We start from the raw sequence: 12,267 nt of genomic DNA on the forward strand, positions 1-12,267 counted from the left end.
TACGAGTTCACTAATAGTGTTTCTCTAGTGAATATTTTGCCATGAACTATGACATATCTACCTTCCGGGTCAGTATGTAAATGCAGCAGACAGAGTGAGGCTACTTCTTTATGAACTAGTCTAAATACTCCTCTAGATTGTGTGGACTAGTTAGTAAAAAACTATTTGGGCCCCAGTTTGTGGCAAACGCGATATGTGTTCTGCCCTTTGCATGTGTTTCTTGCAAAAATAAAATCTGGGCATCTTGACGGTTAATGTAGGATATCACCCTCCTCACTTTAGTAAAGTTTTCTAGACCACGCACATTCCAACGTAAAACATTAAGCAAACCCAGTGCATTGTAACTAGCAATAAATATACCACCATTATGAATAAATCCATGTACTACTTTTAATATACATGATATTGAGCTCTGTGAAGGACTGGCCTTTTTCTCTTAAACTTTTCAAATTCCCAACTCTCCATCCTTACCCCCACCCTCACTGCCCTCCCAACTAGCCCAATGTGAACCACCTCCGTCCCCCTCCTTAACCCATATATTTCTGCACTTACCCCCAACTTGTGCATAAATACTATAGCTATCAGCTGCTGCCTCTGCTTGTGGGGTTGTTTTTTTAAAAGAGATCATATGAGACCAGTCTTAATGGTGTTCGGGAATGATTCTTCTGTGAGGGAGGCATTGATGATGCTGAGGAGCACATTGAGTGCCAAGTCTGTCAATTGCTTAATGATGGAGGCCGGAAATTATGTCTTCAGAGTAACAAGTGGGCTTGAGGGAGGCAATGATTTTTAGGAGATCTGGGGAAAAGTGAGGAGAGAATTTGTGCCAGAGGGGCAGTGTACATTTTGTGGGTACAGGGATGTTAATTCTATGAGAGGTTGATTCGATGGTCTCTCGGATTGTGTCTATTTTTCAATAAAAAATATGTGGACTGTCTCCTTTTTACTGAGTTGCTGGTACCTCGGGATCGGGTGAGGGTTTGGAGCCATGCTTCCCTACATCAAAGAGCACTTTTCTCCTGTTACAGGCTGCCACAATGGTGGTGGGGTAGTAAGCATATTTGGCCTAGGTACTCAGAATCCTACAGTTTGAGCAGTGAGATTTGATGTTGATGCGCTCTCCCGAGTTATGGTTTTTCCACCACCATTTCTATAGGGCTCTGATTGAGTGTTTGTTGGAGGCTAGCTCTGGGGTGTACAATAGGGTGGATGGTTTGGTCTTCGCCCGGCTGGATTTTAGGAGGACGTGAGTGTTCACCAGTTTCATAGCAGAGTTGTTGATTAATTCCAGGAGCCCCGATGCATTGCCTGTGTTGGGGAACTCTTCAAAGTCTACTACTAGCTCATTGACCGGGAAGGTTGTGAATGAGGGGCAGTGTGTGAGGGGGCGTTTAGCCAGACCTTTGTGAGCCATAGTCGAGTGGGGGACTGTGAATGGGATGGCAGTGTAGTCAGACTGGTTAAATGGGATAGGGTCTGCACTGGAGAGACAGGGGAATGATGTGAAGATTAACTCTAGGGTGTTGCCTTTGTTGTTTGTGGGTGAGAGCAAAATTTGCTTAAGGTCCATGGAAACAGTCAGTGCAAAAAGCGTGCTTCGAGTGTGGTTGTCATCCTGTGACTCAGGAATGTTAAAATCACTGAGAAGGACATTATTTGAATGTGCTAATTTGGCAGAGGAGCGTAAGTTGGAGATAAAGGCACATGAGGAAGTCTGTAGATAAGGTGGAGAGTGATGGATTCCTTGTGCAATACAGAGAAACGGCAGGCAAGTGATTCAAATGAGCTTGTTCTGGGAGAGGTGATGATGGATCATGGCCATTCACTGCTGTGGATTTTTGCCACTCTGCCTACTGCCCTTCCTGGCCAGTACTGCATTAAATGTAAAAACGCTGAGGTATGCCTTGTTTATCTCTCACTTAAGAAACTTAAGCAACAAGAATAAGAAATCGTGTTAGATAACTGTGTGATGAAGGACATAAATTAGCACTGCTTACAAAATCTTCTCTGACACACCACTTCCAGATGTGCACTGTCAAAGTTAGAATAATTGGCCAATGTTATACAGCTGAAGAAAGTACAAGAATGCTGTAACTAATTTACACTTGGATTCTACTTACTTGCCTAGACAAACAGAAGGCGAAATGTCACTTTGATTTGCGTATCCTGGGTTTTGCGAGGTGAGACCAGCGAGAGCTGAAGTAGATTCCAGATTGCTATTGGCATACTGCTTAGCTGCACAAGAGTCAAAACAATGCTGCTTGCACGGGAGAAGAATTTATCGTAGCTACATGCACCTGAGAATTAGTATGTTAGAGCTGTAGAGCTCAGCTCCATGGAACATTAGGTCCTAATTAGAACATTTCATTAAAATATGAAGTAAATAGTACACACTCACAAATGTCAAATAAGATACCAGAAAAGTCAAAGGAGTTTTTAATTATTTTTCATGCATACAAGAGTGTATTCATTTTGTATCTTTTGATTTACAAAGCAGTTGCCCAAACTCTAAGCGAATTACAATGGCATGTATTTATTTGAATATCTGGAAATCATCGATATTGAAACTGATTTTATATTCAATTAAAGTATTTTTAGGTTAACATTCCCTTAAGGAAAAACAAACGTTCTTCTCAGAAAAAAAGATAAAGCAAATCATTCTGATGATCTGGACCAAACTGTCTTTGATTATTCTTTATAATCTTACAAATTACAGATTTTAGAGGAAATTATCCCTCCCTGTTTTAATGTAATGCCGGTGCAAATAAGAAAGTAGAGATACTGACAAGGCAGATTCTTCAGGGTACAATTATTCAAGCAAAACAAAAAGACACCACGTCAGATTCATAAAGTAAATAGATAGAAAAGGCGACTTATTTTTAAAACACCTTTTCTTCCAAAGTAATGTATCTGCATTGGCAAGGGAAGCTGCACAATCGGAAAAATGTCATGATTAGCCTACACCAACAGCATCTATCTTGGAATGCTGGATTAACTCACCAAACAAAACACAGTGAGTACAGAACACTGCAGCAAGACTACTCCTCTGACTCAATAAGAGAGAACATAACAGCCAGTACTGAGAACCGTACATGGTTACAGGTCAAACAAATAATTTTCTACAAAAGACTTAACCCACAGACCAATACAAGGTCAAGGAGAGGAATTCATACAAAAACATTATCTTCATCAACAAACTGAAACTAACATTGAGGTTGAGCAAGGATATTCACATCAAACAAAAGCAATACTCAAAGTTGAAATTTGGTGAATCAGCATTCCCTGCTACTCGGCAAAACTTTGGAACTAACTCCCCAAGGATTTTCAAACAACAGAAGAACACCTAAAATTGAGAATATCACTACAACATGGATCTTTAACCCGCCGAACAATACAGGAAGTACTATTGAAGAGAAACAGCCAACTGCACCACAAGGAGAGACACCACAAAACAAACGCATCCACAAATGAAGAAAACAAAACTGGGCTCCCCCAATAAAAATAAAGTACATTAATACAAATCTTACAAGGATATGATCCCAGCCAAATCGACATAAAACATGCAGAGAAGTGCTCAGAACACGCCCATCAATAAACCTACTAATCAATTTTCCTACAAACTCACCCTTAACCACCAAATAAAACACATACCTCTACCATAGCACAAACTCGAATTCAAGGAAAACTGCATGCACTCTGTAACACCCAACTCAAGCCAACACACCACAGAAAACTAAACTACAGACACAAAAACATCCCAATAAACACACACACGCCAAATCCACACCAACCAAAAGCAAACCCAGTACACAGTGACCATTTGTTCCCAAACTGCAGCTGCCACCACAACACACAGAAAAGCTTTCTTGTGCTCTCCCTTTTCATCCCACTAACTAACCCTACTAAGCCCTTCTTCCTTTTCAGATCTGCCAGAGTGCGTGGAGACCAAGAAAATGGCAGGGGTGTCTGGTATAAATCACAATAACATATAACATAACATAACAGTTATTGGTTGTGTCTACTGTGCTGCATGTAACTCTTTTCTGGACTAGACTGGTTGACAATAATTAACTGTATTTTGCATAACTGCATAGCCTGGTCACTAACTTGGAAAAACTGCACTAACTTGGAAAAACTGCACTCAGGATGGAGAGTCAACCGCATGAAAGTGCACAATACACTGTGATTCAACTTGCCTCTAAATTGACTGAACTATTATTACAGCAAGGTGGGTTTATGGGCTGTTAGAGTACTGATTATTGCATCACATTCAATTTTTCCTTTTTCCATACCTTTATTCAATAATTAAATCATTAGGCAAAATAATACAAACATTTTAGTAAACACAATATAACAAAATGAGTATGGTATCTAAAGTCAAAGGAAAATATTTAGTTAGTAAATAATAATTACAACCAAGAGTATAATGCACATCTCCTTTCCTTCCAGTCCAAGTTTTCATTTAATAATTATTAACAGCAAATAAAACTAAGTGTATCTGTCTTTTTACAGAATGTTTTTGCCTTTCGGACATTCCGTACTTCATACTCAATAAAACAAGATTCTCTACATAACTCTTTACATCTCTTATACAGTGGGCTAAATAAAAGTAAATGAATTTCATATTCTATATCACCTATACAATAAGGGCACTTAGGGATTGCAAAGAAACACCAATGTTTTGTTCTGGCTGCTAATTTTCATAAACCCAGCCTGAATTTAATAAACAATGAGTGTGTAAATTGGGGCAACATAAAATCCAAATATTTCTCATATCCAAAAGTAATCTTAGATGACCAATGCCTTGATGTTAAAATCAAATTACCCAATTCCCAATTCTCCCCTAATTTTAGGGGCCCAGCTAACACACACATACACACAAACACATTTTTCCAGCACATTGGAACATCAGTCATACAACTTCTTACATGCACCCATATATAAAAACACCAACATACATACATACATACACATTACCTAAAAAACACCTTACTTGCATGCACACCTCTACATGTGACAGTGCTGCCACAGGGGTATAGGATCGCCCTCCCTTCCTCTCTGCAACATAAACACGCTGTCAGTCAGCATATCCACATTGCGGGTTAATGCATCTCCGCATCTCCACAATGTGAACACACTGACTGACAGGAGAGGACTCTTTGCTGCCTTTAAGCGTGTCTATGCTGATATGCAATAATGAGAGGTGGCAGTGCCAGTCTTCCGATGCCTCCCATTATTATATGTTAGCACTGCTGAGGAGCCAAATAGGCACTACAGAAAATGCGCAGATTGGGGCGCACCCCTGCTCTGCGGCAGGCAGCACAGTCCAATTTCTAGATGGACTCCATAATTAGGGGCAGCGCATGGGAGACCCAAAATTCGCTTAAGAAAATCATTTTCCACTATCTGGATTGATTTTACATTCTTATATCCCCACAGTTCCATCCCAAACGTTGCCACTGAGACCATCTTCCTCCTATAGACTTCCATGGACATGTCAACCGGTTTGACCTTATACAAAGAAGGTAGTACTGCAACTGCGAAAGGTTCAACTTGATAATTTGTCAATGAATAAAGCAAGACTGATTTGTGAAATCAAGGAACCTTAGCTGGTTTTACTAATGGAATATATCCTAAACAATTAATTAACCCAAAGAAAATGTCCAGAAGGAAAACCCACACGCACATGAGGGGCTGTAAAAATAATTACCTTGTATTGAAAACGTATACTTACAGATATGTACAAGGCAATTTTGTCATTAATTACAAATAGAAAAGAATCATAGTATTTTCAAAAAGATCCAACAAACACAATAATACTACTTAAACATGGTGTTGTGAAAAGAAATTCAAAATGTGAACATAGAACAAGAAAAAAGCAAAGAAGTGTTTGGAATGTGCAAGACATATAACACATATCTATATTAAACAACAACTTGTGTTCCTGGGAATATTGGTGTGGAAGAATATTCCTTGGTAGTTCCAGTAATCTTGGAACTGTCTAATGAAGTGGGTTCTAATTCACAACTTTCGAATGTCTATTCTGGTAAGTTATATTGGGATAAGATGATCCCAATTTGTTGTGTGCCAACGTCGCAGGGGGTATCTTGGTGGAAGTTCCACATCAAGGAGAAACAATCAATATGCAGTATTGTCTCACTTAACCATCTTGTAACCAAATTAGAGGGACGTGAGAGCTGCCTTCTTCAGGGCAATTGAGAGACCCCTGTAGTGAAAAGACCAAGAGAAAAACATGGGTCAGTTGTTCTCTTGGTGTAGTGGTGTTTGCCTGCTGGACTTTTCACGGCAAATTAGTACCCAACGGGGTGAATAAATCAGAACCTAAAGGGAAAACAGTTGCCTATTGTTAAATGCTAAAAAGAGAAAGTGGGAAGGACCTGGTATAGGAGATAGAGTAAACATATGAACTCCTATCTGTAATTGGCTGTGGTGGGCGTATAGAAAACAATGTCTCACCACAGACGCCTAGTGGCCACTCTCTTGGTCGTGCAGGCTCTCCCGACTCGGCGTAGCAGGATACAGGACTGGTTGCTGTATTTATCGGGAGGAGGGGGGAGAAAAGAGAGAGGGGGGAAACAATGTGGACCCTCTTGGGCTGGAGTGTGCTGTTCGTGCTCCAGCGGTTGGTAATGGTACTCTGTTAATAGAATGTGAAATAACAGAGATGCTAATGAGGCTGGGATGCATAAATTGTTTAGAGCTACTGGCAAATGGTACCCGTAACGGATTTGCATTGGATGTTGTCTATAGGTAAATGAATAAATAAAAGCGTGGTACCTCAGTGTTGAAATTAGTAAAGGAATCCGTGTGTTCCTCTGTATTGAAGAGCCTGAAATGGAGAGGTTCATTCAGAATCCTACGTCATGCGGTGCTTTGACGAGAGCGGGCTGCAGAAAAAAGAAAGAAACAAAATGCCGAATGCATTTTAAAGAACTGGCAAATCGTGTGTCTGTAAGAGGCTGAATCATACTATGGTATAGTAAACGCAAAATCCAATGGCCCCTCCTGCAGAGAGGTTGTGTAGTGATTTGTGTTTATGATTACCTTGGTTCCTTCTTCGCCGTGTGCGGAGTTAGTTCTGTACTTCCAGCTGGCTGTCTGAAGACGTACGTTTGGCGTCTGTGGAGCTGCTGAAGGGAATGAGGGAGGGGGCTGGAGGCGGAGAGGGGGTGTGTGAGTCTGGCAGCCAATCAGAATGCTGATGGAATTCAGAATCCTGATTCGCTGAGTTGTGTGCAATGCGGAAGTTGTGCTTCCGTGCTCAGCAGAGTATGAAGAATTAAGTTGGACGTGCGTCCGCGAACGTTTAGTGGGAGGCAATGCTGAGGTAATGTGAGAACTTGAAGGAAGTGTGTGCACGGCTGCTTTTTCATGCACTAAGAATATCTCGTGATCAAACTAAGCCCTGAGAGGTGTGTGTTACGTGTGACCACGTGAACTGCAATACATACTAATGAAAATGTCGAGTCACAGACAGGGAATGGACAGCGCATTATGCATGCAGGAAAGATAGTGCATCGTGTTTTGCCTCTGTATCTGTATTGGTTGTCAGATGCCTGAGTCAGAGTGTGTGAAGCTGCATCTGCTCAAAAAAGTAAATAAAATGAAATGAAATTAAATTAAATGGAATGGACGGGAGACCAGAGTTAGACTGCACTGTCGGTTTCTGGCTGTGAACTAGGTACTGGCATGGTTGAGAATTGGCAGTCTGGCGTGGAGTATACCCGCCTTGGAAAATATGATATGTTTCAAGAAACAACACATTCCCTATTGTTGTTAGCCTTCCGAATGTAAGGAAGGCTTCAAGGCTTATAGTTGTGAGATCTCCGTAAGTCTCTGGAAAGTAGGGGATGGGATGTTGTTGGAATAATTAGAAAGGGAGCAATTGGATGCTCTAAATCGATCAATTATCTTTGTGGAAAAAGTTGTTGTTCGTTGAGGTCGTGGGTCACAGAGTCCATTCTGTGTATCCATCTGCATTCAAGGTCTAGCAGGCGGCCCTGAATGTTGGGTCCACTGCGTACCCGTTTGACAACCCACCATTTTATGTCATGAGTAGTATGTTTTTTCTCCATATAGTGCTGTACTAATGGAGATGTCATGTTTTTACAGCGGATTCTTGACCGGTGCTCAGATATCTGTGTGCCAACGTTCCTCATGGACTGACCGATGTAGCGTAAGTGGCATGGGCATTCTATGCAGTAAACCACTTGGTTTGTTTTGCAATTTGAAACGTCCTTAAGTGTCCATGTTTTGGTTCCGATTTGGAATTGTTCTAGTTTAGTGGTAAATTGGCATACCGAGCAAGTTCCACATGGATAGTGCCCTTTGAGTGGTCGAAGATGCCAGACGTTTGTCTGGGTTTTTTTTGTTGTACATGGAATGCACCAGGTGTTCTCTTAAGTTGCGTCCCCTCATGAAGGCAAATCTGGGTTTTTCTTGATCTGGTAGACAAAGCCTGACTATGGGCCAGTATTTGTAAATGATTTTTTTGATCTGAAAAACATGTTGGCCATGAGTTAGGGCACATGTGATTTGATTGTTATCTGTATCCCGCGTTTTGGGTATAAGAAGTAAGTCGCGGCAAGTAAAGCGGGCTCTTTTTAGTGATCTCGCCAAGAGTTTTTTTGGGGTAGCCACGTTGTCTAAGTCTATCACTTAAGAGGCTTGCATCTTGGTAGAAGTTATCTAAGGAAGTACAGTTTCTGCAAAGTCTTAAGAATTGCCCATACGGTAAATTTTCTTTGATATGTTTGAGATGATCGCTTTGGAAGTGTAGCAACGTATTGCGGTCTGTAGGTTTGCGAAAAGTGGTACATACCGGTTTTCCTTGATCGTTTTCAATTGTCAAGTCTAAAAAGTGTATGGAGGAATTGCTGTATTCAAATGTGAATTGAATGTCTTGACTGCATGTATTAAGCCAGGAGCAGAACTCTAGTAGGGCCTCCTCTGTACCTTCCCATAGACATATCACATTGTCTATATATCAACGCCATTGTTTGATGTGCTCTCTCCATCTGTTAACTTGATTGAGGACAAACATTTCTTCGAACTTTGCCATGTATAAAATTGCCACACTAGCGGAAAATGCTGCCCCCATGGCGGTACCTTTTGTTTGTAGGTAAAACTGTTGATTAAATTCAAAGAAGTTTTTACATAAAGCCAATGTCATGATTTCAATGATGAATTCTGGGGGAGTTGTCATCTGGGTGTTAGTGGCAATGAGATATTCGTACACACAGTCAATTGCCGCTTGTTGGGGAATGCTGGTGTATAGTGCCTTAATATCTAGGGTGACCAGTATCTGTTTTCGTTGGTCAAAGTCTAGGTTTTCAAATAACTGAATGGTGTGCATAGTGTCCCTGATATAGGTGTCTGTTTTGCTGCTGATTGGTTTCAAGAAATGGTCAACAAATTTACATAAGGGTTCAAGTATGGATCCGCAACCGGACACAATGGGTCTCCCCGGGGGATTAATCGGGTCTTTATGAATTTTGGGTAGGGCGTATAGGCAGGGTGTTCTGCCTTGTGATGTTTGGAGAAATTCAGATTTCTCCAAAATCATTCCCATTGATATAGCCACTCCCCATGTGGCTTGACAAAAAGTTGGTTAACTTGCATGCCGTTCCAGTGAAATGTTTGATGCAAAAACAATCACTGGATAGTCAAATTCAATGACCTTTGGGATTATCATACCCTTACTCTATATAGCTGGAAATTGTGGAGGATTTTCCCCATGAAATCAGAGCATATAATAGCTGATTTCTGAGCATTTACAGTGAGATCCAGATCATCCTTAAACTTGATATAATCTTGGATACGTTTCTGCAATGCTCATGGATTACGTGAGGTAAAAAAAAGGTTTTATATGCATACGCAAGCAGCAGAAACACTCTACTTTCAATCCTTTGGACTTCAGGAGTAGAGTTCAGTAAATCCTCATAGAGACTGTTTATATACAGAGACTAAAAAGTAGGGTCCCCAAGGCACAGCCCTGCCGCACACCTGACTCTACTATGAAGACGTTTGTATAAAGTCCATTGTTCCTACTTCTCACACAGGCCTACTTCAACTGATGGAGCAGAATTAAAAGATTCATTACTCCCATTAAACAGTTGAGGGACCTGAGCAACCACCATCACTTCACTTGATTAACCTTATCGAAAGCAGTGTTCAGGACCTTGAAAGCCAGAAAGATTAGCTCCTATTTAATTAACAAGCAATAAGCCATAGTTTGGTATACATTTAAATATTGTTGTGAGGTACCAGACATGTTTTCTATCCCAACTGGATGGGAGACATGATCTTATTCTGGGTAGTCCAAGTTTCCAGCCCTGCTAATACTGCTCGCCCAAAGATTTAATAAAGGGAGTCAAAGAGAACAATTGTTCTATATGACCCTTGTTTCTTTTGCCTTTCTTAACGATAGGTTGAATAATAGCAAGGGACCAAGGCATAGGTATCTCTTCACCTGCACATAAGGTATAAAAGCCTGGAGTCAAGATAGGGGCCCAAAATCCACATCTCCAAATAAAAAGATCTGCAGGCACATCTCTGGGCCAGGTGCCCTGTTCCGGCTTTGGCTCTTTAAGGAGATTTGTTCCACCTTAAATACTAGCTCCACACCCTCATCTACCTCCTTGTTTATCTGGGGGACCAATGCTCGGCGAGTCCACACTATGTAGCCTGGAAAAATGGTCTGCCCATTCCTAATCTGATACCATAGGGTCCAGACCTTGGGTTTTATATTTGTAAATCAATCAAAAGATTCCATCAGCAAAGTTATTGTCGGTCAAACTACCTATCTCACCTAACCAAACTGCCAAATTGCATTTTATTTACAGACCACCAGGACATGTCACCACCTTTTCAGATGACATTACCTCCATCCTAGCAGATAAAACTAAGATGAATTCTCAAATTATCTTACTAGGGGACTTCAATCTTGGTTTCCAAGACCCCAACGACCTCAAAACACTGGACATTTCCAGTACCCTCACTGACCTGGGATTCTCCCATGACAAACCCGGGAACCTACCCATAACAAGGGGAGAACTCTTGCATTGGCTGGTCGATTTAAATTGCAGAATCAATATACAGTCAAACCTACCCTGCGCTTGGTCTGGCCATCATACAATCACCTTTAACATCAAAGCCAACGACCAATGCTCCAGACCGGACATTGCTCCTTCAATTTGTATGAGAAACAAAAGGGACGTAACGAGTGAAAAATTGCTCCCTTTCATCTACCGACTTTAAACCAAGTCTCAATGTCATGAACGGACCCCACAGTCCTAGTTTATACTTTGTCATACCATGCTCAAAACGATGAATTCCATTGCCCCAAAAAAATCAAGGAAACCCAAACCACGTGCACACCTCAATTCACACCACACCTGAGAGTGTAGAGAAAAGAGAAATTCCAAAGCACGTTGGAAATGTCATCCCTCTGACGCCAACTAGGACAGCCTCATTATAGCATCCCTTAATTATAAAGAGGACATTTTCCAAGCTAAAAAAGATACCTATAACAAGCGCGTTCTGCAAGCAGAATCCAATACCGAAGAGCTTTTTAAGATACCGAAAGAACTCAAATAACCATCAACCCCTCCTGTCACCTGTAGCAAAGACAGTACATGGTGCTCTAATATACAAAAATCAATCCGCAACAAAATCTCAACACTCCAAACCAAAATCAATGCCAAAAATAGCAGCCTACAGATTGAACCAGATCTCAATTTTCCCACTGGCAAAATCATCCCTATCACACACACCCATAAACCCTTCCTCTTCTCACCACTTACTATCTCAGAGGTTGAAAGCATAATCATCAAACTCAAACCTTCGAACTGCCAGGGTGACACGTGCCCAGCTCCCATTATAAAGGAAGCTACCCATAAACTAGCTTCTTTAATCACTGCCTTTATAAACTTGTCTTTCAACTCAGGCATCGTCCCTGATAACCTTAAGGATGCATGGCTTATCCCCCTTCTCAGAAAACCCTCCTTAGACCCAAGTATTCCCACTAATTAAAGGCTCATCACCACCGTTCCCTTTTTGCTTAAAATCCTGGACCGAACTGCTTATCTGCAGATCCAGGATTACCCGGAATACAATAAAATCCTCGGTCTCAGAGAATCTGGCTTCCGGCCTAGGCTTGGAACAGAAACTGCCCTCATTGATTTAAAAATGCAAATTGAGGACCTGAAAGATAACGGGAAGCTGGCCCTTCTACTATTACTAGAC

The sequence above is a fragment of the Ambystoma mexicanum genome, chromosome 6p (genome assembly GCF_040938575.1).
Source record: "Ambystoma mexicanum isolate Mex_15411 chromosome 6p, UKY_AmexF1_1, whole genome shotgun sequence".
Classification (NCBI taxonomy): Eukaryota; Metazoa; Chordata; class Amphibia; order Caudata; family Ambystomatidae; genus Ambystoma; species Ambystoma mexicanum.